General features: G+C 37.2%; 1 protein-coding gene and 1 non-coding gene across 4 annotated transcripts in view; both read right to left on the bottom strand.

The window, feature by feature from the left end:
• CTNNA3 (catenin alpha 3) overlaps positions 1-26,831 on the bottom strand; it is a 1,663,516-nt gene that overhangs the window by 1,390,896 nt on the left and 245,789 nt on the right. The window lies entirely within an intron of this gene.
• On the bottom strand, positions 9,805-9,877 carry TRNAR-UCU (transfer RNA arginine (anticodon UCU)). Its single transcript has one exon. It is a non-coding gene; the product is annotated as a tRNA-Arg (tRNA).

The raw sequence follows: 26,831 nt of genomic DNA, 5'->3' as shown, positions 1-26,831 counted from the left end.
GAGTTTTTTCCAATCTTTTGAGGGATGCTTGCATTGCAATGTATTTCCCTCTCATGACTGCTTTTGTTGTATCCCAAAGATTTTGAACACTTGTATCTTCATTCTCATTAGTTTCCATGAATATTTTAAATTCTTCTCTAATTTACTGGTTGACCCTTTCATCTTGTAGAAGGATGCTCTTTAACTGCCACATGTTTGGGTTTCTTCCAAATTTCTTCTCGTGACTGAGTTCTAGTTTCAAAGCATTGTGGTCTGAAAATATGCAGGGGATAATCCCAATTTTTGGTATCAGTGGAGACCTGATTTGTGACCCAGTAATGTGGTCTATTCTGGAGAAAGTTCCATGTGCACTTGAGAAGAATGTGTATTCAGTTGTGTTTGGATGCAAAGTTCTGTATATCTGTGAAATCCATCTGGTCCAGTGTATCATTTAAAGCTCTTGTTTCTTTGGTGATGTTGTGCTTAGAAGATCTGTCATTTGCAGAAAGTGCTGTGTTGAAATCTCCTACTATTAGTGTGTTATTATCTATGTCTTTATTTTGGTTCATGATTGATATACTTGGCAGCTCCCACATTAGGGGTATAATATTCATGATTGTTAGGTCCTCTTGTTGTATAGACCCTTTCAGTATGATACAGTGTCCCTCTTCATCTCTTACTACAGTCTTTGGGATAATCTTTAATTCATCTGATATGAGGATGGCTACCTCTGCTTTCTTTTGAGGACCATTTGAATGGGAAATGGTTCTCCAACCTTTCATTTTCAGGCTGGAGGTGTCCTTAGGTCTAAAATGAGTCTCTTGTAGACAGCAAATAGATGGTTCTTGCTTTTTTATCTAGTCTTAAACCCTGTATCTTTTGATGGGATCATCTAGCCCATTCACATTCAGAGTTACTATTGAAAGATATGAATTTAGTGTCATCACAATACCTATTCAGTCTCTGTTTTTGTGGATTATTTCCTTGGACTTCCTCTTTTACAGGGTCCCCCTTGATATTTCTTGCAGAGCTGGTTTGGTGGTCACATATTCTTTCAGTTTCTGCCTTTCTTAGAAGCTCTTTATCTCTTCTTCTATTCTAAATGACAGCCTTGCTGGATATAGTATTCTTGGCTGCTGTTCTTCTCATCTAGGACCCTGAATATATCCTGCCAGGCCTTTCTGGCCTGCCAGGTCTCTGTGGAGTGGTCTGCTGTTGATCTAATTATTTCCCCCCATATAAGTTAGGGATCTCTTGTCTCTCACTGCTTTAAGGATTTTCTCTTTATATTTGGAGTTTGCAAGTTTCACTATTAAATGTCGAGGTGTTGAATGTTTTTTTTTTTTGTTTTTTTGGGGGGGAACCTCTCTATCTCCTGGATCTGAATGCCTGTTTTCCTCCCCAAATTAAGGAAGTTCTCAGCTATGATTTGTTCAAATATGCTTTCTGGTCCTCTGTCCCTCTCAGCGCCCTCTCAAACCCCAATTATATGTAGATTTTTCCTTTGAGGCTATCATTTATTTCCATTAACCTTTCCTCATGGTCTTTTAATTTTTTTTCTCTTTTTTCCTCAGCCCCCTTCCCTGCCATCAACTTGCCTTCTATGTCACTCACTCATTCTTCTACCTCATTAACCCTCATCGTTAGGACCTCCAGTTTGGATTGCATCTCATTTAATTGATTTTTAATTTTGGCCTGATTAGATCTAAATTCTGCAGTCATTAAGTCTCTTGAATCCTTTATGCTTTTTTCCAGAACCACCAGTAGCTTTATAATTGTGCTTCTGAATTGGCTTTCTGGTATAGAATTGTAATCCAAATTCCGTAATTCTGTGGGAGAGAGTACTGTTTCTGATTCTTTCCTTTGTGGTGAGTTCTTCCTTCTAGTCGTTTTGCTCAGTGCAGAGTGGCTGTATGAGTGGGCTAGTCAAGAATATCAACCACAACCTAAGTAAATTTCACCCTAGATGATTCTGAGGAGGTCAGAGCAAACAAAGATCAGAACGAAATAAAACAAAAGGACCACTAAAGTGAAAAACAAACTTTAAAACAAAGTAGTAGAAAATAAAAGGCTAAGAATCCCAAAGAAGAAGAAAAAAAGAAGAGGGGGTAAAAAAGAATAGAAAAAAAGCAAAGAGGAAAAAAATAAAAGAAAAAAGAGAAGGAAAAAAAGGGGGGGGGCCTGGGAGATGTTGGTGGTGACAAAGTTGTAGTAGAGGGAGAATGTAGTCTACCTGAGGGGTCCTAGAGGGTGATCCTCTTGGTTCTAGTATATTAAGTCTGTATTAGAAGATGCTCAGTCCCAAATTTATATAAACCAGAAGTACTTGTAGTGGGCCCCAACACTGACCACGAAAACATAAACGAGATAAAAGAGGGGGTCAGAATGGGAATAAGGAATCTCACAGAATGAACCAGCACGGTATATCACTTGGTTCTGGGTGCATGCTGGTCATGTTTTAGAAGGTATTAACTTCTGCCATTGTATAACAAAATGAGGCAGAGAAAACAACAAAACAAAACAAAAAAAATCTTGTATATCTCCCAAAATTAAGTTGAGTATGTTGAAGGGAATCTAGAAGTGGAAAATATACCTAAGACCTATAATTGTGTAAATATGAAAGTCAAAAAGGAAGAAACTTAAAAATGAAGAGGTGGTAAAATACTGTACTTAAGGTGGGAAAAGAAAAAAAATTGAAATTCATAGCCTGATATAAAAACGAGTTGTACTGGAAAATGGAAGAAAAAAAAATAGGAGGGGTACCCTCTGGTTTTATATACTGTAAATCCCTTGACTTCCCCTGGAGCTTTCCAGCACTGCTCGGTGGAGAACGTGGCTCTTCCCCTGTCCTTCCAGCTGGTCTTCTGGGGGAGGGGCCTGCTGTGCTGATTCTCAGGTGTGTGCACCTGGGGGAGCTGCTCTGCCCCCCCCCCCCCCCGCCGGGGCTGGGCTCAGTGGGAGCTGTTGACCGGGTGAGGCCCCTGTTCGCTGGCGGCCCCGCCCCTCCCAGGCACAGGGTGGAACAAGGAGGAACACCACCACTGGCCCGCAGCCAGCTCCCCAGCTCTGGGGTCAGCTCCCGCACGAACTACCACAGTCTCCCAGTCCGCACTGGCCTGGATGCTCCCAGGGTGGGGGCGCCCGGCGGCAGGAGCGTCCTCACTGTCCTGTGCCCTCGCAGCCTCCTCCCATCGGCGGGAGCGCAGGATAGTAGGCTGTGTCCCCTGGCGTCCTGGGGTCCAGGGCCTGCGCTGCTGGACTCACACTCCTGTGGCCGCGGCTCGGGAAGGCGGCAGGCACAGCCCCTCCGCCCGAGCCCATCCCCCGACTCACCCGCTTCTCCCTGAGGCCCCGCGCATGCGCGCTCCAGGCCTTTACCGCGCTCCGCCCACAGTCTGCGGCGCGTCTCCCCCGGGCGCGCTTCCTCTCTCGGGGACTCCGGCAACCTGGAGGCTCCGCCGCCCCTCCTGCGGTCCAGCGATTCTGCTCGATTTCCCTGCTAATCGCCTTTCCGTCCGGGAAGAATCCAGTGCGGATTTTTAAAGTTCCCGCTTCTCGGGGGCCGGGCTTTCCTCTCCGGGAGGCTCTCACCACAGCTTAGCCCGGCTCCTCGCGGGCCCCTCCCCCACTGGATTCCTTTTTTTTTTTTTTTTTTTCCGTCTTCCTACCTTGTTAGAAGCAAAAACGCTTCTCTCTGTAGCGTTCCAGCTGTTGTCTCCTTAAATCTCAAGTGGAATTCGTAAGTTTTCAGGATAGTTTGGAAGTTATCTAGGTAAGTGTGTGGGGCCGGGGGGGGGGGGGGAGGTGAGGCACCTACTCCTCCGCCATCTTGCCCCGCCTCCTCCCGGAAGGCGTTTTTATTGGAAAAATTAGTCTCAGTCAGCTGCCCACCAAGGAATCTACTGTAATGAGCCTTTAATGAAGAAACCTGAACTTCGCTCTCAAGGGCAAATTAACCATCTCTTGGCATATCTAGTTGAACCTTTTGACCAGTAACCCACCTTTACCCCCATTCTTGCCCCTAATTCTGACCATCCTCCAAACTTGTTACAATAATAATCAATGGGGAGCAAGACTTTCTAAAGCAAATTTCACTATTATTAGAAGCATTACAAAAGTCTTACTTTCTGAGTACTATATACCTGCTTAAGAGCTAATGAATGCACGGTATAAACCAAGGAAGAAAAAGTACATGGACCTACTCAACTGGATTGGCTAATGGGTTTGGGAGATGAATGAACTAACTGCCCGCATACCATTTCACATTCTCCATAATAATCCTACATGGTTGCTGCAGAATTTAGATTAAGAAAATTTATTGCTGAGTTTATTATTTTTTAACATCCTTTTTCTGAGCACCTAGCAACTAAAGTGATAAGTACCTTCAAACTTGCAAGGATAAATGTTGCAAGTATCTAGGCTGAATTACGAATTTGAGTATTTGGAGCTTGAATTATTCATTTACATTTTTTATTTTTTAAAGAGGAGAATAAACAAAACTACAAAGAAAGGAGATACTAAAAAAAAAGAAAGAAAAAAAAACACCTCATTGCTGTAGATTTAAAGCTTTTCAAGGGGGCCCCCTTTTCAAAGGGCCTCTTCGGCAATAAACAGTAGATTTATTTGACTGTAGGGGAGCAGAACTGCCACCCCAAAACAGTCTCTGGCATAAGGATTATTTTAGGCTGATTATTTTTAAGAAACTGCAAGCCTAGGAGAAGCTCTGAAAACTAAGTAGTTATCCTTTCCTAAGAGACATTTGCAGGTACAAGGGAAATCTCCATTTGTAAGAGTATCACCCTCTGGGACCAAGAAGACAGGGATAACTCTACATCTCCAGAAACTCTTATCAAAGGAGAAGACAATGACTTAAATCTGCATAACAACCTTACTCTTCTTTACTATACTTTTCCTGTCATCCCAAAACTGACTACTCAACCCCAACATCTTTTGGCTTTAGCTGAAAATGGTATTTCCTCCAAATACAGACAGATTACAGGAGATGTGCAGAACAAAGTGGGAGGAGTTGATGGTGAGGCTCTCGCTCATCTGGTTTTCAGTACATTGCAAAGTATCATACTATATGCAGCCACAGGAAATGAATTTACTGATTATAAATACCTAGTTTTCTCTAAACTAACCCCATACAATAAAAAAATGAAAAATTATTCTTGCAAAGAAACACTATACTAATAATATAGGCACTAGAAATGATGGAGCTGTCACCTCTGCTGCTATGGTGAGCTCTTTAACATCCATGATTTAATTAGACAAGTCAGGCAAAAATATCATTTTAATATTACTAAAACATGGAATGTCATCTACCATCTTTAATGATAAATATCCACTTGAGTTCATAGAGTACCTTGAGATATTATGTATTCATGAGGGAACAGAAAGCAAGCTTAGGGCAAAGCACAAGCTGGCACCCTACAATCCTCCCTGCCTGTCCCCCACTCCCGGGTGGAATATGTATGACATTCCTCAGGGCCCACTGGCTGCCCTAAAACTAAGTGATGGGAACAAAAAAAAAAAAAAAAAAAAAAGTTAACTGCTAGAGATCACAGTCCTGCAGGACATATGAGTCTCTATCAGTTTATAACTGTCTTAGTGATTTACAAGAAAAAAATCATTCTAACCAATAACCTAACTTTCAGAAACCCATAGACTCAATTTCCTGGAGACTTAACATCACCCTCCCCTCCAAAGTAATGTGTGAAACAAAGGCAGAAAGGAATGTAAATAAAATTTAATTTCCTTATAACCTGAAGCACATTGACAAATACTTGAGATAGTCAGAGTATAACATTCCTCCAGGAAACTTCCAACTGTCTTAATGTTAATGACTTACGAGAGAGGAAAACCACCTTAGCTTGACAATAGCTAGGCCTCCAGGATCCAGAGTCTTCTTTAGTATATGAAAGTACTCTTGGAAACCTCCCTTTTTCCTTATCTGCCCCAACTCCCAAGTATATAATCAGTCACCCCTCACAACCCCAGTGCTGTAGCTCTTTATGCCCATGAGTCCTGTCTCCATGCTTTAATAAAATCACTTTTTTGGGTACCAAAGACATCTTAAGAATTCTTTCTTGGCCATTGGCTCCAGACCCCAACAACACTATTCTAAAAGCACGTGATAATGACAGTACAAAGCTATTGTGATTAGCAAACCTTTTAAAAATGCTTCTTATTTCATCTTTATCTTATTCTTTACTTATGTTGTACTGTGTACATTCTCTATTAGTCCAATAGTATTGGGCCAGCAGGATCAAGGTGGATCGGGAGGCACCAACAAAATGGTGGCGGACTCCTCACCTTGTTGCCCCCACCTCAGAACTTTCCCATCACCAGAAGACCTCCTGAGGACATGTCATCAGGGGGGGACTGGACTTATGCAGGAAACCTGAACCGTACTTACCAGACCCCATATATAAGGGCATGGGCAGTTATTGCCCCAGGCCAATTTCACCAATAATATGCCTAATACCTATCACCCCATACAGACACACAACCCCTTACCCCTCCTCTCTTAAAAAGCCCGCTTGCACTCCCCTGCATGTGACTTCCCCGGCCCACGACTTCCTCACTCTCTCCCTCCCCTGCAGGCCACGGAACCTCGCCCATCTCTGACAAATAGCATGTGTATATATAATTCATAGTGTAGAGGGAGCCCAGACCTCCTTAGTCCCCAAAAGTCATTTTGCCTTCTCTCAACCTCCACATCATCATCTGAAGTCAGACCATTCAAAAGATCTGTATCCTCCCTCCCTACAACATTCATAGCCTTACAACCTTGAAGACCATCAAGAATAATTCCATCAAGCTCTTCATCACCATAGGAAACCCTAAGTTTCTGGATTGTTCTTCATCACTAGATCTTTCTGATCTATGTATCCCCTTAATCTCATTCTATATTCTTATTCTCTACCCAGATTCAGAACCCATTATTAAACCATGTCCTCTGGAGATGATAAAATCCTCATATATTCTATCTCCTCCTGAATATTATCACTATCTTTTTGTTCTAATTAAAACCCCGCTGGAGCAAGGGGTGATGCCAGCAAAATGGCTATACAGGTATTTCTTGTGCCCATCTCCTCCCAAAAACATCAATTTGAACAACTATTTATGAGTGAAAATACCATCACAAGAGCTAAGGATTCAAAGTGAGGAATTATAGCACCTGGATGAAGCACAAAAATAAGAAAAGATTCAATGAGAATGTAGGAAAGATAGATTCACACTAGACCCTTCAGCCTTCCTTCAAGCCCAGGAAGCCCAGTATGGAAAGAGAAACCCTCCAAGAAACCCTTCCTGTGAGAAAACAAGAGGTGAACATCCAGTTTCACTGTGGACCCCAATACCAGCATTTCCTGGCACCAGGCTAACTCCTGCAGCCCTAGGTGGCTCTCCTGGACCCAAATAACTTCTCTATGGCCTCAGGCAGGCTTATACCAACCCAGACTCCTAGCCCACTCCAGCGCCTGCTGGCCCCAGTGGCCTCAGGTGGCTCCCACAGCATCAGGCTCCCATTAGTCTCCTATAAACCCAGTATCCCAGTACACCCCGGCACCAGACAGCTCCTATGGTACCAGACTCTCAGTGCACTCCAGTGAACCCAGGCTCCTAGCCCACCCCAGTGCTGGCCAATTCCTGTGGCTCCAGGTAGCTCCTAAGGCACAAGTCTCCCAGTGGGCTCCTGCAGACCAGATTCCCAGCCAACCATGGCACAAGCCAGCTCCCATGTCCCTAAGCTCCCAACTGACTGTAGCACTAGCTACAGTGGAACCCTGTAGCAACCCCAGGTTGCTCGTGCAACCCTGGCAAGTTCAATGGCATCAGGCTCCCAAGGGGCTCCTGCAAGACCAAGCCTCCAGCATATTCCAGTGCTAACCAGCTCCCACAGGCCAGGTAGCTCCTATGACTCCAGGCTTCTAATCACCTCATACAAATCCAGGCTTCAGGTAGGCTCCCAGCAACTCAGGCTTCCAGTTGAGCCAAGCATCAGGCCAACTATTGTAGACCCAAACTTTTGATCCACCACGTACCAATATGGCTCTCATAGCTTTAGGCACCCAGCTCATCTCAGCCAGCTCATCTCAGGCCAGCACTCATGGACCTAGAATCTGGACTGGTTTCCACAGGACCCATATTCTGGGCCACCTGATCCCATGGCCCCAGCTTTGAGAACACCTAGGGACCTAGGCTCCCAGCCCATTCAACACCAGACCAGACCAGCCCATGGACCCAAACTCTAGGCTGAATCCATAGTCCCAAATTACAGACTGACTCCTATGCTCCAAGCTCCAGGTTTGCCCTAACTCCTGTGGCTACAATCTTCAGGCTGACTCCTGAGAATCCAAACTCCAATCTCATCCCAATAATGAACTGGCCCACATGGAACCAGATGCTAGGCTCCCTAGTGCCTGATTAGCTCCTATGGATCCAAGATCCAGACTGACCTATGTAGATCCAAGTCCTAAACCCATTACTGTGGGCTCAAACACCAGGCCCACCCTAGTGAACCCAGGTTCAAGGCCTGCCCCAGCAGACCCAGGCAACAGGCTGATTCCCATGTACCCAAGCACAAGGCCTGCCCCCTACTGATCCAGACAGCAGATCTGTTTACCCAAGAACTTAAGCAGTAGGCTCACCCACAGACAGCACCAAAGAGCCCACCCAGAATGTCTGGATGGATTGACGAGTGAAGGCTTTGCATCCCAAAGCCATTTATAAAGAGTAGAAGTGGTGTCTACTTCTTCAAAGGTGCAGACAATGATGCAAGGCCACAAGAATCATGAAAAATCAAAGAAACATGACACCACCAAAGAAACTAATAAAACTCCAATGAATGACCTTAAAGAAATTAAAAACTAATAACTGTGTGACAAAGAATTCAGAATAATCCTTTTAATGAAATTCAGTAAGGGGGCACCTGGGTGGCTCAGTGGTTAAACATCTCCCTTCAGCTCAGGTCATGATCCTGGGGTCCTGAGATCAAGTCCCACACCAGGCTCCTCACGGGGAGCCTGCTTCTCCCTCTGCCTATGTCTCTGCCTCTCTCTGTGTGTCTCTCATGAATAAATAAATAAATAAATATCTTTTTAAAAAAAGAAATTCAGTAACCTACAAGAAAACAGAGAAAACAAACTAAATGAAATTAGGAAAACAATGCATGAACAAAATGAGATGCTTAGCAAAGAAATCAAAACACATGTGCACATACACAGAGAGCGAGAAATCCTAGAGTTTGAAAAATACGATTTAAGAATTTTGGGAGCCTTAATAGCAAATTTGACCAGGTAGAAGAATTAATGAACCAGAATATAGTTAATTTAAAATCATTCAGTCAGAGAAGCAAAAACAAAAAAGAATGAAAAAAAACCCTTAAAAGCCTTCATGAATTATAAGACATCATTAATAAAAAAAAAAATTTAAGATATAATTAAAAGAAACACTCTACACATTATTGGAGTCTCTGAAGGAAAAGAGAGGGAAAAGGGAGCAAAAAGCTTATTTAAAGAAATAATGGTTAAGAAATTCCTAAATCTGGGAAGAGATTTGGGTTTTTAAGTCCATAAAGCTAATAGGTAAACCCACGTCTAAAATTTTAACCCAAAACAATCCTTTCCAGGATGCATTGTAACAAAACCATCAAAATCAAAGACAAAGAATTTTATTTATTCATGAGAGACATAGGCAGAGGGAGAAGCAGACTCCCTCTAGGGAGCCCAATTTGGGACCCAATCCCAGGACTCTGGGACCATGACCTGAGTGGAAGACAGATGCTCAACCACTGAGCCACCCAGGCATCCAAAGGGCAAATGCCCAAACAGGGACTTGAACCCTGGACCCTCAGATTAGAAATCTGATGCTCTACTGACTGAGGTATCCAGGCTCAGACAAAGAATTTTAAAAGCAGCAAGAGAAAAATAATTCCTCATATATAAGGGATCCCCTATGAATGCTGTGAGCAGATTTCTCAGCAAAAATCTTGCAGGCCAGAAAAGAGCCAGATGATACATTTAGACTGCTGACAGAAAACTGCCAACCAAGTATACTTTACCCAGCAAAATGCCTTTGCCTTTCAGAAATGAAGGAGAAATAAAGACTTTTCCAAACAAACAAAACTTGATTCATCAGTTGAACTATGAAAGGTATGTAAGGTTACCATTGTCATCTAAGGAACAAAGGAGGCTCTCCCTCTGCCTGTGTCTCTGCCTCTCTGTGTGTGTGTGTGTGTGTGTGTGTGTGTCTCTATGAATAAATAAATAAAATGTTAAAAAAAAGAAAAAGGAACAAAGGAGGCAAGGGATGCTGCTAAAACCCTACAATGCACAGAGCAGCCTCCACAATAAAAACTTACCCAATGCTAAATGTCAATAATGCTAAGGTTGAGAAACCCTGTCCTAATGAAAAGGATATTCCTCTGTCTCATTGAGAGGGGTCAATGACTAGCATATGTTAATTAGGAATGCTTTTAGCTAACAAAACCTGAAACAAATGCTAGTTTATTTTTCTGAAATCAAATTCACAAGGATGACTGCTTATAGTTGAATAGCATCAAGGGCTCATAGCCTCAAAGTTACAAGGTGACTACTACAGTTACAGGCATCACTACCACACTCACAGAAGAAAGTGGGGATAGGAGAGAAAGCAGTTGTGATAGCCACATCTGTGCCTTTTATCAGGAAAGCAAAACCTAACATCTCAGTGGGCAGATCTACCTTTAAGAAACTCTGTAGACAATTTAAAAAGTGGTACCCACTAATTGACCACTGGTCACATATTCTGCTTTAAGTTATGTTGTGGTTAGATATTAAATTAGGGAGTAAACAAAAGAAAATGGTAAACCAAGTACCCTTCTTTCGTTTCAAACTAAAGAGCTCTCAATCAGAGACTAACAGTGAAAAATCTTAGAAATCCTCTTCAGTGAACACTTGGGAAAGCAGTTTAATTACAGAGAACAATCTCAGTTGTTGGCAGGAAAAACCATTCCTAACTTGCTGGGGTCCTTCAGAGATATTACAGCCTTGATAAGGGAAATTCAATATATGTCAAAGCTCAGAGATATATGTTAGAGCCCATAGACCTTATGAATCTGTATAAAGCTGTCCCAGTCATTGGTATAAATACAAGACACTTTGACTTGCATTTAAAATGAAAGAAGCATGTTTGCAATGCAGTGCACAGATAAAAAGCCCTCATCCTCTAGAGAACCACATGTCCTAACCAGTCTAACATACTTTAATTTGGATTTCTGTATGGTACATAAACAATACAGACCCTGTTGAACATTATGGAAGCCCCAGTAGATATAATACATTAGGATTTTCAAATGGATCTAAAAAGATTCAACCTCTGAGAATGCTGCTAAAAAGAAAAACCTATGAATAAGAGAGTAAAATGTATATAAATCAGCAAGTAGGGAGAGGAAAGAAGGTATCTATTAAGAAGGAAATAATGAAAAGCCAGCAAAAGGAAGTTTATCAGAGTAGGTAAAAGTTGTGACTAGTTGAAGTCTCTCCAGTCTTTTCAGTTTAGCATGTCTAAAGGAAAACATCATAAAGTAATTTCAGATTATAAAATCAAATTTCCCATCTTATACTTTCCAAAAAACTTTTCTTTAGGCTTACATTCAATAACTAATTAAAGTATGGGTTCTGGAATTTTTTGGATAAATTATATTCAACTTTTGAGAGCTGAAGTCTGAGGTTCAAAATTTTGTTTCAAACTATTCCCTTTCTACAAAAAAGGCTTATTTTATAAATCATATGCTCTTTAAAATTTATTTAGTTACTACCATAATAAGTAAGATAACAGAACAATTTATTTGGGGCATTATGGGCTATGAATAGGTAACTGAGCAATTATGAGATGAGATGCGGGTCAAATAATGGTCACCTGAAGCATTTCAGGTGTCATTCATCTTATATATTCTACTGTCATTTGCCCACAATGACATATACAGAGTTTCTTTGGTATATTTATGCACCTAACTTGCATCAACAATTTAAAAGGGACCTAAAAATATATGTCTAGTGTTTCTAAATATAAAATATAACCTTTTGTGAAAAATACTACATACATAAATATATAAAATATTTTTCAAGTATGTTTAAGATTACAGTATAATACTATATTATTATAAATTACTATTAGCAAAATTGTTCTACCATTTTTCAACAAACATTCAAAGGCCACATTGAATAGTGAAAAGAACATAAACTAGAATTAGAATACCTGTGTTTCAATTCTGGTTCCAAGCTTGGGTAGGTCACTTAAAACTTTCAAGCCTCAGTTTCATCCTCTAAAAAATGGAGACGATACAGCCTGCCTGCCTCAGAGCAGTTATTGATAATTTCATGCTATAATCTTCATGGAAGTTTTAAAAATTAAAAGCATCCTGCAAAGATGCTATTAATGAATAAATACAAATAAGAATATAGCATGTGGGGAAAAGTGATCAGAAAAAAAGTGGTAGGGAAGATAGATTTAGAAATCATCATATGAACATGAACAACAGCAACATATTCCTTTTCCCAAAGGCAAAGCAGGCAGCAAGTTCAGATTTTAGATGCTCTCAGTCACTTAGTTTTAATAGGGTCAATATGTAATAGGTCCAAACATAATACAAATCACCTGATGAAAATAAGAAAGCCAAGACTGTATAGAATAGTGAGCTAAAAATTCTAAATCCTAAATGGATCAAAGAATTAATCTGCAGAGCAAACAGAACTGAACTCTGTTATAACAGGGGTAATATGCCCATTATCAAATTAACTTGACTTTCATACAAGGCAATATACTTCTGTACTGTGCTAAGATGAAATAATAGGAATCTGAGAGGTCTTAGGAACCAATTTCTGGAAAATTATATTTTTGTTCAAAATGGACCAGATAAAGTTCTCAAGTCTAAGAAAATCCAAGGTACAACGTAAGCAATGTGAAATATTTATTTATTTATTTATTTATCTATTTATTTATTTATTTATTTATATTTATGGTGGGTTTTTTTTTGAAATTTTTCAATCTACTTAGAAAATCAGAAAAGAGAGAATATACTATATTTTCTGAAATAGGAATGAAAAAGAAAGTCAAGTAGAACCTTTTCAGAAAAGATATTTGGGATCCCTGGGTGGCGCAGCGGTTTGGCGCCTGCCTTTGGCCCAGGGCGCGATCCTGGAGACCAGGGATCGAATCCCATGTCGGGCTCCCTGCATGGAGCCTGCTTCTCCCTCTGCCTATGTCTCTGCCTCTCTCTCTCTCTCTCTGTGTAACTATCATGAATAAATAAATAAAATCTTAAAAAAAAAGATATTCAATAAGTAAAAGAATATGCCTAGACATTAACTATAATCTTTCAAGAGGCAGGGCTACAAAAGTGGCCTCTGTGATAAGCTGCATGTAAAAGTTAATTCAACAGATATTAATTAAGTTAGAACTTAAAATATTGTACATTATGGGTAGAGAGACGGAATAGATGCTATGATCCTTGCCATGCTCATGAAATACTGAATGACAAATATTTTTTGTAACTAAGGGAAACTTTAATATACTCAAGTTGTTTAAAGGAATCATATATGTTATACCCACAGATGTTTCAATATTTGTTGAGTGCCAAGGGTAACCAAAAATAAAGATAAAGATAGTTTGGAATACATAAGAAAGACTTCACTTAGAAATGGAGGCCAGAAACTTGTCTTAGAGAATTGGTATGATTTGGGTAGGTGGAAAATCAACTATTGTAATAAGACTCAATTATTCATTGGCAATCTTGAGGAGAAATCTTTAAGAAGTTGCTTTCATATTCACTTTCCTTTTTTTCCTATGTAACTTTTTAGACACTCAGCTTAGCAAAGGAATCATACCAAGAATCAGAATCCTAAAACCTGTGTTTGGGATACCAAATAACAAATCCATTAACGTGATCTCACAATACCTGTTGTCTCCTCCATTTCTATATTCAGAATTTCCAAGAACACAAACTTCATGAAGCATAATTCCCCACTTTGTTTCAGAATATTTCACAGATATGAATTGGAAGTCTTTAAAGTATTTTAGGTACACAGACAAATATTTCAATTTCTTCTCTATAAAGACACTGAAATTTCAAGGGTAAATGTCTGCATAACAAAATGAAAGACTTTCATATAACTTTTAGATTTCAAAGCTATACAATGTGTAAGGCGACTAAAATCCAGACATGCCTAGGGTCACGAGGCAATTTAGTGGCAGAACCTGGTCTAGAAATTCAATCTCTTGCTTCTTAAGAACTTTGAAGTATGCATTAACTGTCCCTTATACTCTAATCCAAAGAACTCTATTGCATGCTCCATATCAAGAACTAGATGCTTTGTTCCACAGCCTTCTGAAAACAAAAAAAGAAGTTTAATAATCCCTTGAGATGTGTTTCTCTTCCTCTACGTACCGTAATTCTAACAAAGTAAAGTCAACAGTTACTTCATAAACATCTAAAAAGTGTAAAGCATTCATGGAAGATGCAGCACAAAGCTTTAGCTAAATGTATCATTCCCTCCATGTATGACTCCCCTCCTCCTTGCCATCATTCATATAAAAAATATTACATCTTTATCTATTATCAGCTATCCATGTTCTGCCTTTGGAAATTACATGCACAACATACATATGAAAATTCTACAGATTCACCATTTCCATATAATCAGGAACTGCAAGCATTGGTTGTTTTCTAGAATTGAAAACATGCGCTCAGAAATGGCATCTCTAGCTCTTTTTGATATGTGAGGTCCTGTCCATTATTCATTGCCCACTGCTTTGTTTTCTTTTTTTCCCCTTTTCTGGTAGGATCAATTGGAACAATATTGCTTTCCAGCTGTGATCTTATCCATCATATTTACATCTTCATTGGACATTCTTATGGTAACTACTTTAATACTTCAAATTTTAAGCCATATCCAATGACAAATAGATCATCAAAAATAGGCCTTTCTCCACAGAAGCTGCTCCACTGACAATTCATCAGAAGCCAATATTAGTTTCTTTCATACAAACTTGTTAGTTAGCTTAAACATAATTAAGGAACAGAGGTTTTTCTCAGTTAGCCAACTCCCTAAAGCATTCCAAGTCTCTGAAGCTTTCCAGGATGTTTTGTCTAGTTTATTCTTGAAATGTTTACTAAAAACAGTGCAATAATTTCCATAATCAAATGATCCCTTCTAGTACAAAACCCGAAGTACTGAATCCTACTAATAATCATAGTGCTCACATGGCACACTGAAGAAATTTTTAGTGAAACTGCATTTATTTATCAGTTTCTTGCCAATTTATTTTTATCAATTTATTCTATTAATTTTTAAAAGATTTAAAGCAATGTGTGATAAACACATATATAAAATAGGTAGAATTAAAATAAGAATAAACTAAAAGTCAGCTAATAAATATATATGATAGCAATTATATTAGAAAAACTTAGCTACTATTCAAGGCTTAGCCATGAGTTTCCTGGCTATATAGCTCTCACCACCTGCTAACAGTGGAACCATTTGTTTTTAACTACATATATATTTACATGTATATGCCTCCATAAAAAGACAGTGCAGTGTAATGGCAAAAGTATAAACTTATCATGTAAGTCTTGAAATTTTATTCCTTACTTAGTCTTAACATCACATTTTTTTAATAAATTTAACTTTTTTAATTGTCCCTATTTTTTAATGTACCAGATGATTATTTAAAGTATGTTTCTAAACAGGAAATATGATGTTCTCTTTCATTTATTTATTTTATTCAACAGGGATATGAAGGAAGTTAATTTGTTCAGGACTTACCCCACCTTTACCTGAATTATATTATTATTATTATTATTATTATTATTATTATTATTATATTAAACCTCACAACAGTCCTAGAAAGAAACTATTACGTTATCCATTTTATGGCAAAGGAAACTAAAGTTCAGAGGGATTAGATCACCTGATAAAGAGCAGAATTGAGATTTCAATTCATTTGCCTAAATGCAAATTAATATTCTCACCACTACATGATTTAGTCTCAAAAGAAACACTACTAATCATTATTTGGCACCAAAGACCAACTTAGAAGATAATACAGAAACAGAATCAGAACTAGAATATTGTGTTGAACTTTAAGGAGTTTATGCTTCACTTAACCTCACTAACCTAACTAGAGCCATGGCAGATATATCTTGGGACTTAAATGACTAGTTAATAATAAATTCAAACATGTAACTAGCCATACTGAGTTCTACTAAATGGCAAAGCATTTAAAACATTAAATATAATGAATAAACCAAAGGTAAGCAACTTCTAACATCAAACAGTGATGTTCACTAAAATCTGAGGTGTAGACAATATGGAGGTAAAAATGATCTGTAGTGTTTTTAAACTTTTTCCTCCAGACTCCTGGAGAATTTCTGTTCTATCTAATGTCAGACCAGCTTTCCTGATTTACTTCTAAGTCAGGATTAATGCTTTAATACTAAGAACCTCTAAGTGATTCCTTACTGTTTGCACCATTAAATTCTACAGAATTAAGATAAATCCACACTTATGTAAGAGACATCGCTATTTTGTTCCTCACCATTATTTATATATTTATACATCACCTTGCACCAGAAAAGATATAAAGTGGTTTATAAGGATACATAAAATAGAAATTACCATAAATTAAAAGTTGGTTGAAATAAAAATAAAAGTGAAGACAAAGTGTACTGCACAACATCGTAGTAGGCCACAAATTTGGCTCTTGTCTTCTTAGTAGCCAACCTGAAACAGAAAACTTATTACTTACAGAATTTATCATTTCAAGGGATTTTTTTCATTGCTTAAGAAAAATACAGTTAACCTTGGTATTAAGATATTCTGGTGAGTTCTCTAAGATATCTTTAAAAACATATGTGAGCTAACAAAAAACTATCTTCATTCTTCACTTACACGATATATGCAATATTTTCATAGATCTGGTTTTTATTGTTCCAGGAATAAAAGAAAGAATATTGAGTTATATGTTTATAATTCTCTGGATCCTCTAAGAGAACAGATTATTGTTTGTGTAACAAATTCCCAGGCCCTCCTCCATTACATAGGCTCAAACTATAGGAGAATTGAAACAGGTCCCTGAGGCTGGATTCATCTATTTAAACAAAACTCTGAGTTAGAAAGGAAAGGGAAGAAATATAGGGGGCTTGTATGACCCAGGTTAGAGAAAGAGCTTTCTGGGAGTTTACAGAAATTCTGTAGCTGCTATATGGAGATTTTGAAAATGTAAGAATGAGAAATAAATATTTAAGAAAGCTTTACTGTGTTATATACAATTATTCCCCTTTGGCTGTCTTATAAAGCAAAACAGTAAAGATTTAGATTTCCTTTCATTTATTTTTGATGCGACTTTGTTGGTTTTTTTAAATATGATATGCTACCATTTCAGGGTTATGAGATGGCTAGCTTTATGTAGCTATATTCTAATGACCTCAGTATAGAATAATAGCATCCCAGGCCTCCTGTGGTTCCAACCATCTGCCCACTGTCTCACAGTAGAGGAGAAGGGACTTCTCCATCTGTCCAGAATTCACTTATGCAAGAATGAGACTTTTTAATTTTTTTAAACCCAAGTTTTCTTTCAGAAACTACAAAGAGCATAATGGGGAGATTTGAACCCAAAAGAGCACTTCCACTAAATATATAACCTTTGTGGTATCTCAAATTTTTAACAGACCCAGAACCTCTGGGTTCTATGTGAACACCTATGGGTAATCACATTTTTTTTAAAGATTGTTTGATTTATGATAGACTAGAGGGGGGGGGCAGAGAGGCAGAGACATAGGAGGAGGGAGAAGCAGGCTCCATGCCACAAGCCCGACATGGGACTCGAACCTGGGGCTCCAGGATCACGCCCTGGGCCAAAGGCAGGCACCAAACTGCTGAGCCAGAGATCAGATTACCCAGAGATCTCCCGGGTAATCACATATTGATTACAGTAGTAGTTTCCAGTTTTTTTCACACTTTTATAGAATAAAGTATGCACTATTATCTTTTGATTATAAAAATTCACGTGTATTGTCAGAAACACTAATTTAAAGGAAGAAGGAATAATATATTGAACAGTTCTCCAACTCCCCATACATCCTTCCTTCTTCCCCACCCCATTCTTCTAAACCAAGTCTACAAGTGCAACTTAAGCATTCTGAGCTCTAGGCAAGATAGTTTTGTTCAAGAACTGCATGCCCATCAAGGGTCTGGCAATAAGTGTGGTACCATAGTTCCTGGAGGGGACAAACCATGCAAAGTCTCAAAATGAGACCATAGGGAATATTAAAGCAGAAGTCTCATAACCATGCAAGTGGACTCTACAGGCCTCTGTAGCAGAGCCTCCTAGGTGCACTCAAGGCAGTAAGGAGATATTTAAATCATATACAAAATGGAAATAATATCAACTGACATGCCTACGTCTCCAGATTGTTTTGCAGATGTGAAGATAAAATGCAGAAAATAGCACTCAAGAAACTGTAATGTATAAGTACATGATAATATGATAATGTTATAACTAACTTCCAAATTAAAAAATATTACTTACAAACTGGGTATAGCATTAACCCTGTTTATGAATATCTAAATTGCCATGCACTGAAGAAAAGGTGTTTCTAAAAATATATAACAACTTATGTGGAGATTTTTGAACTAAAGCATAGGAGCTCTTACTTTTTATATCCAGACTTTGAATTTTATCTCATTTATTTATGTTCAGCCCTGTACTCAACTACTGGAAATTCTTCTGAGCGGAAATAAATCTTTCCTTGTACATCCTGACCATCACACACAGGTCTCAGACTCTATATCCACCTCCATGTCCATCTCCTCCTGCTGTTCAACAGCCATCCTTCCTGCCTTCTCTTTAGATGGCAAAGCAAGCCTTCCTCATATTCTTTTACCTTAAAATCCCATTTTATTTTAATACTTGTCTGAACTGTGTTGAAACACTTCATGAAACATCAGCCAAAACAGACTATGACAAAATATCCCAGGAGAAAATGAGCAAAAGTAAGAGAAAGAGCATGAGGAACATCTTAAAATACTATACAAAAAAAAAAAGACAGAAGAAGGACTAATACTTTAATCTTAGTGATCTTGGTATATGTTTTAAGAAATGTAACAATAAATGAAATATGAGAGGTTTCATTTATTTATTACTAAAATCCTGAGAATGATAAAAGTAGGAAATAATGCCTGTTACCAATTACCTAATACTAAGTAACTTAGGGAATCTGGCCACAGCATTAACATGAGTTCCATGATAATGTTAATCTTAAAACAAACCTAAATTTATTTTTTGTTCATTCCAGTCTGACCCAAACCACACAAAATCTTCACAACAGTGAAGCATTTGCTTGGAGCTCATTCCAAAACTTTTACCCTACCTACCTATCCTCCGTTAAGTCATCCATAAAGTTCTGACCTGCAACAGGAAGCCTATTAGCTAAATCAGTATGGGAGGTAGGCACGGCTGTCAAAAACAGCTCATATCAGTACTGGAAAATATATAAAATCTTTCATAAAATGGAAGATAGCATGGATATCAATAAGAAGCATGCTTGCTTTGAAACATGCCTTAGGAAACTTAGCAGTACCTACACAGAATTACTTTCTGGCAAGGAAAAAGTAATTCTCAAAATCTTAAAATATTCCTGCACAATACTAGCTAAGGTCATTTTGATCCTGTATGACTTAGCCAGCTGTTGCATTATAATATCTATATTAGAATGATGATTCTCACCTGTAGGATGATAGTCAACATGATTCTGATTACTAACTCAAATAAAAATACAGGGAGGGAACATCAAGTATCCATAAAAAATTGTTTACAGCAACTGTAGTTATTCAAGTTATTTCTAGAGAAAGCCTATCCCCTGGGCCAATGTTTCTGTGGCATTTTTTTTATTACTACATATCTCAAAAGTGCCTTTCATGCTCAGCAGGCACATAATAGGCAAAGAACTGATAAATTGGAAAAGCTATCATAAGAATATAAATCAAAAATTCTGTAAAATTTGGCTTATGTGCCCAAACATGTCAAAAGCATGATATACTGTATCAGTTATTCACTACCAACAAAAAGGAAACTTGAAAGCATTATATTTTAATCCTAATTTTTACCCACGTAGATTTTCTCCTTTATCATATTTATCTTAAATATTTATGTGCAGTATTTCCCCCAAATATATATTTTATTAGTATCTTTCCGTTAAACATGAAAAAAGTCATAGCAGTTTCTTTTCACATACAAAAACTTGTTCAGTAAAAAATATGACCAATTAAAGTTACTTCTCTAAAAATAAATCTAGTTCTTAACCAGAAGCTAATGATGCTTAAAGGAAATCTCTGCAAGTTGACCATCAGATAGGATATCTCTCCTAGACTGCAACACAAGGAGAAACTGATGAGAAAAATCAAAAAGATTGTTTGTTAGGAGAGGAGTATAAGGGACACCACAGGAAGAAGCCATTTATAATCATTTTCTTCTCCACATAATTTAAAGCTGTGGACAGGGAGCCAAGTGATGGCAGGGGATACACCTCCCACTAAGTAAGAATTAAGATAACCAGCTCTAATATAAGCAAAACAGAACTAATTATTCTCATAAATTCCCTTCAGAGTGTTAACACAAAACATGAACACTATGGTGCTGACAGCAGGAGGCAGGGAAAATTTAGATCCAGCACTTTTCCTTAAAGTTGGGTTAGCATATCATAGTAAAATCTATATTGGAAGAGTGCAAACAGAACTAGACAGAACATGATAGAACAAGTTTGGGACTCTGAAAGCCAAGAAACATTTTCAGATTATAATAACAGAAATTCTAAATGATAAGTTATATTCATAACAGTAGCTAAGATTTTTTTAAACATTTACATTAAATCTATTATTCAATTTAAACCCCCAACAACCTATGTGAATCAAATTATTTCTCTATTTTACAAACAAGGAAGCAGAAGATTTCAGAAGGACCTCAAGGATACATCTAGTTTAATGGTAGAGCCAGAAGTATGAGTTTCCACTTCAGAGCTCATTTAAATATATTAAGATGCCTATATTTTTTAGTATGATGAAGTAACAGTGATTTTTAAACTATTATTGTGATTTTAAAAATCAGAAAATTATCTAAAGACAAATATCATCATTAATCTTCATATATCAGAGAACATCCAAAATAAAATATTAAATGAGATACTTCCAGCATTTGACTTGTAATTTTAAAGATGCTATCACTAATACATTATTATCATCATCATAATCTTTATCATCTTGATAAAATTATTACCTCACTATATAATTTTATTATGTGTAATTGTAAGAAAAAAATCAACATAATTGAATTATTAAAGACTGACAAATACCACTTACCATCAAGTTTTAAAACTTTATTATTAGTTTTATGGAATTTTACCAGTACTTTCATTAAATACATCAATACAGAAGGGGAGGTGGGTGGGGGATGGGGTAACTGGGTGATGGACACTAAGGAGGGCACTTTATGGGATGAGCACTGGGTGTTATACTCTATATGTTGGCAAACTGACCTTAAATTTAAAAAAAAAAATACATCAAAACTCAATTGCCACATTAAACTCCCTAGACTCTGATCAAAATCTTAAATTATTTTATTGATAATAAATTGAAATTTGCAGTTCTTGGCTAAGGCATCAAAGGCCTTCCATGTGCTGATCCTTCCGAACTTTTTCAAATCATTTCCTATCCAATGATCCAAACATACTGTATATTTTATGCTTTTCTACCTTTGCAACTTTTTCCCTAAGGTTTCTTCTGGCTGGACATCTTCCATTGCATCTTGTTAAAATGATGCATACCATACCTGTTATGGTGGCTTCCTTGATTCTACAGATTATAGGCCATCTCTTCCTCCATTAGGACATCTTCCAAAGTTTGTCTTATATTTCTAATACTTGTCATACCTCCAGATAACCATAAGCACCAAGATAATAAAGAGTGTTTCAAACTTCTCTCTCACACACAACAGTTGTACCTTCCATGAAGCGTGCATTCATGTATTCTGCATATACTATAGAGTCAGAAAAAGTGGAAGAATTTATATCCTGATCAAAGTCCTCTAAATCAAATAATCTCTTGAATACATACAGCAAAACTTTCAAGAGCCAATAAGAATTTTAATTCTGTTGAGTGCTTGTTATTTATAACTAATTTGTTCCCTTATCTAACAATCTATTTTATCACCTATGTGTTCTGTATGACTAGAAAATACAAAAAGTAATTCTCTATACCTTGAACAGATTTACTTTTAAACTAATTTTATAAATAACTGATTAAGAAATCATAAACTTATAAATGCACTTATTTTGAATCTTGTGATAATTTTGAGTATAATAAATTGAACAATTCATGGGAAAATAGTTCTAAATATCAAATCTTGTCTCCCTACAAATGGCACATCCTAACATCTGTAAAATGAACCTGCTGTGGGAAAGACGATATTGAGATCATACGACTTTGGTAACCAAATAAAGAATTATTTTTCAGATAGAAAACTTTTAAGTGCTAATAAATAATACACCACTCAATTTTTAAAAAATAATCCCAAAGATATATACATAGACAAGTGGATTCTTGTGTATGTGTGTAATTCTCATAGGCAATTATGCCACCAAACCCACAATTTACCAAAGTGGTTCTAAAAAAATATGTAATATAATATCCTATAAAGTATTATAAGGATGCAATTTTATTGGGCTTTTCTTTTAACATGCTAAACTATACAGGCTAAACTTCAACCACTTAGAAAGGAACTTCAGAATTAAATTACAAAGAAATTTAAAATTAAATTAAAAAACTGGCAATTAAAAGTCTTTATTACCATCCTAAACTCTGAAAGCTTATCTAATAACATAACTCTGGGCTACTACTGTTTACTTCAGATATAAAATTTTCATATAAACTATTACTAGGCCAAAACAAAAATTGAAAATAAACAAAACAAAAACACCATTTACTAGTGATCACATGTTGAAGTAGTGATATCATAAACATGCCAGGGACAGTTCAAAAGCCAGGGATTATCAACACTAAGACAAAAATATATATGAAAATTTAAATACAGACATATCTCAGAAATACTGAAGTTTCATTTCCAGACAACTACAATACAACAAATATTGCAATAAAACTAGTCAAATTAATTTTTTAGTTTCCCAAGGCATATAAAAGTTATGCTGTTACTATACTGTAGTTTATTGAGTATACAATAGTGTTATGCCTTAAAAAACAATGTGCATATCTTAATTTAAAAACACTTTATTGCTATAAAATGCTAACTACCATCTGAGCTTTTAGCAAGTTGTAATCTCTTTGCTGGTGGAGGGGTCTTGCATCGACATTGATCGCTGTTGACTGATCAGGATGGTAGTTGCTGAAGGTTGGGGTGACTGTAGCAATTTCTTTTTTTTTTATTTTTTTTATTTTTTATTTTTTTTATTTACGATAGTCATACAGAGAGAGAGAGAGGCAGAGACACAGGCAGAGGGAGAAGCAGGCTCCATGCACCGGGAGCCTGATGTGGGATTCGATCCCAGGTCTCCAGTATCGCGCCCTGGGCCAAAGGCAGGCGCCAAACTGCTGCGCCACCCAAGGATCCCCTGTAGCAATTTCTTAAAATAAGACAATGAACTAAAGTTCATCAATTGACTCTTCCCTTCACGAATGATGTCTCTGTAGCATGCAATGCTGTTTGATAGCATTTTACCCACAGTAGAACTTTCAAAATTTGGAGTCGATCCTCTCAAACCTTGCTGCTGCTTTGCCAACTAAGTTTATGTAATATTCGAAATCCTTTGATATCATTTCACAGCACCTCACTCTTCATACAGTCTTCACAGAATCTTCACCAGGCATAGATTCCATTTCAAGAAGCCCCTTCCTTTGCTCATAAATAAAAAGCAACTCCTCATCCATGAAAGTTTTATCATAAGATTGCAACAATTCCAGTTCCATCTTCAGTCTCCACTTCTAGTTCATGTTATCTTGCTATTCCTACCACACCTGCAATTACTTCCTCCACTGCAGTCTCAAATCCCTCAAGGTCATCCCTGAGTATTAGAATCAACTTTTCCCAAACTCTTGTTAATGTTGATATTTTGACCTCTTCCCATCAATCATGAATGTTCTTAATGGCATCTAGAATGGTGAATCCTTTCCAGGATTTCAATTTACTTTGCCCAGATCTGTCAGAGGAATTGTAATTTATGGCAGCTATATATAGCCTTACAAAATTTAGTTCTTAAATAATAAGACTTGAAAGTTGACGTGACTCCTTGATCCATGGGCTGCGGAATGAATACTGTGTTGACAGGCATAAAAGCAACATCAATCCTATACATCTCCATCAGACCTAGTAGGTGACCGGGTATGTTATCAATGAGCGGTAATATTTTAAAAGGTACTCTTCTTCTGAGCAGTAGTTCTCAACAGTAGGCTTAAAATATTCAGTAAACCATGCTATAAACAGATGTGCTATCATCTAGGCTTTGTTGTTCCATTTACAAAGCAAAGATAGAACAGATTAAGCATAGTTCTTAAGGACCCTGGGACTTTCAGAACAATAAAGCAACACTGGCTTCAACATAAAGTCAAACATAATGCAACTTCAACCAGCTGCATTAGCCCCTAACAAGAGAGTCAGCCTGGCCTTTGAAGCTTTGAAGCCAGACATCTTCTTTCAATAGACTGTTCTTCCAGTGCATTGAAAATCTGTTGTTTAATGTAGCCATCTTCATTAGCTATCTTAGCTCCATCTACTAGATAACTTGCTGCTTCCTTAACCTTATACTTTTATGTTATAGAGATAGTTTCTTTCCTTAAACCTCATGAACCAATCTCTACTAGCTTCAGACTTTTCTTCTGCAGCTTCCTCACCTCTCTCAGCCTTCATAGAATTGAAGAGATTTTGGGCCCTGCTCTGGATTAGACTATGGCACAAGGGAATGTTGTGGGTTTTTTTGACCTTCTATCCAGACCACTAACCTTTCTCCAAATCAGCAATAAAGCCATTTCACTTTCTTATCATGTGTATGTCCACTGGAGCAGCACTTTTAATTTCCTTCAAGAACTTTTCCTTTGCTTTCACAACTTGGCTGTTTGGCACAAGAGGCTTGATTTTCAGTCTATCTAGGTTTCGACATGCCTTCTTCGTGAAGATTAATCATTTCTAGCTTTCTACTTAAAGTAAGAGATGTGCATACTTACTTTCACTTGAACACCTAGAGGACATTGTAGGTTTATTAATCAGCTTAATTTCAATATTGTTGTGTGACAGGGAATACAGAGGTCCAAGTAAAGTGAGAGAGAGAATAGAATGGCCAGTCAGTAGCATTCAAAACACACACAACATTTATTTATTAAGTTTGCCATTTTATATAATCCCAGCTCATGGTGCCCAAAACAATGACAATAATAACATCAAAGATTACCAGGCATGGATCACCATAACAAATATAATAATGGCAATAAAAAGTCTGAAATATTGCAAGAGCTACCAAAATGTGACAGACACATAGTAAGCAAATTGTGCCAACAGACTTGCTTCACACAGAATTGCTACAAACCTTTAACTTGTAAAAATCACTACATCCTGTGAAATAGAAAAGTGGAGCACAATAAAATGAGGTAGGCCTATAAATTTAAAGTCTGAGGAAAGGGAATGTATTAAATTAGGGTCTGAGTTTTCAGAATGTACCCACTCTACAAAGCCCCTATAGAAAGTCTGTTAGTTCTATGAAAAAAAAAAAAACAAGAGAAAGGAAATAACTCTGACAGAAAAGATAAGGTTGTTGTATATTATAAAGATAATGTTTCATTCATATATAAGAGAAAAAATACCTTACTTAGAGCTACCAAGTCACAACCCATTTGCTATATAACTATGAGGAAAATATGTTAAATTCTTTACAATCTCTCCATTTGAAACATTATATATGGTGAATAAAATACAATTTCCATTCAAACATCAGCATAAGTATAGCTCAACATAAAAGCATATGTTCACATAAAAACTTGTACACATTGTCCATAATTACATTATTCATAATGGTCAAAAAGTGGAAACAACTCAAATGCCCATCAACTGATTAATGAATTAAAGAATATGTGGTGTATGTATGTTGCAGAATATTACTAAGCATTAAAAAAGAATAAAGTACTGATACATAACTACAACATGGATAAACTTCAAAATTATTCTATGGAGTAAAAGAAGCCAGACAGGAAAGACCATTTAAATGAAATGTCAAGACAAGTCAAATCTACAAATACAGAACGTAGACTAGTGGCTGGCTGGTACTAAAGGTGGGAATAGAGAATAACTAAAGATGGGAATAGAGGATCTTTTGGGGTGACAAACTATTCCAAAACTTGAATTATGGTAATAATTGCACAAGAGTGTAAACTTACTAAAATAACACAATTGTATACATTAGATAGAAAAATTTATGATATGTAAATGATACTGCAATAAAGCTGTTACTATATATATAGTTCAATAATTTTTAAAAATAATGTCTAACCAAGCTAAACTAAATTTTATGGCTCTCTACATTCATTAATGAAGACACTACCTTTAAACAACATCTCAAAGAAACTGAGGCTCAAATGTTAAATGACTTCATTTAAGATTCCATGTCTAAGTTGGGAAGTAAGACTAATCCAGTAGTCATTCTACTACAGCACACTGTGTCTCCATTCACATAAAATGAAACAATGAAGACAGTTGATAGAATAAATCTTATATGGATTATCTAATTAAATAGGGTAATACTGTAACATATATCACCC

Source organism: Nyctereutes procyonoides, unplaced genomic scaffold, assembly GCF_905146905.1.
Source record: "Nyctereutes procyonoides isolate TBG_1078 unplaced genomic scaffold, NYPRO_anot_genome, whole genome shotgun sequence".
NCBI lineage: Eukaryota > Metazoa > Chordata > Mammalia > Carnivora > Canidae > Nyctereutes > Nyctereutes procyonoides.
The sequence above is the reverse complement of the archived record's forward strand: the minus strand, read 5'-3'. Positions and strand labels throughout refer to the sequence as shown.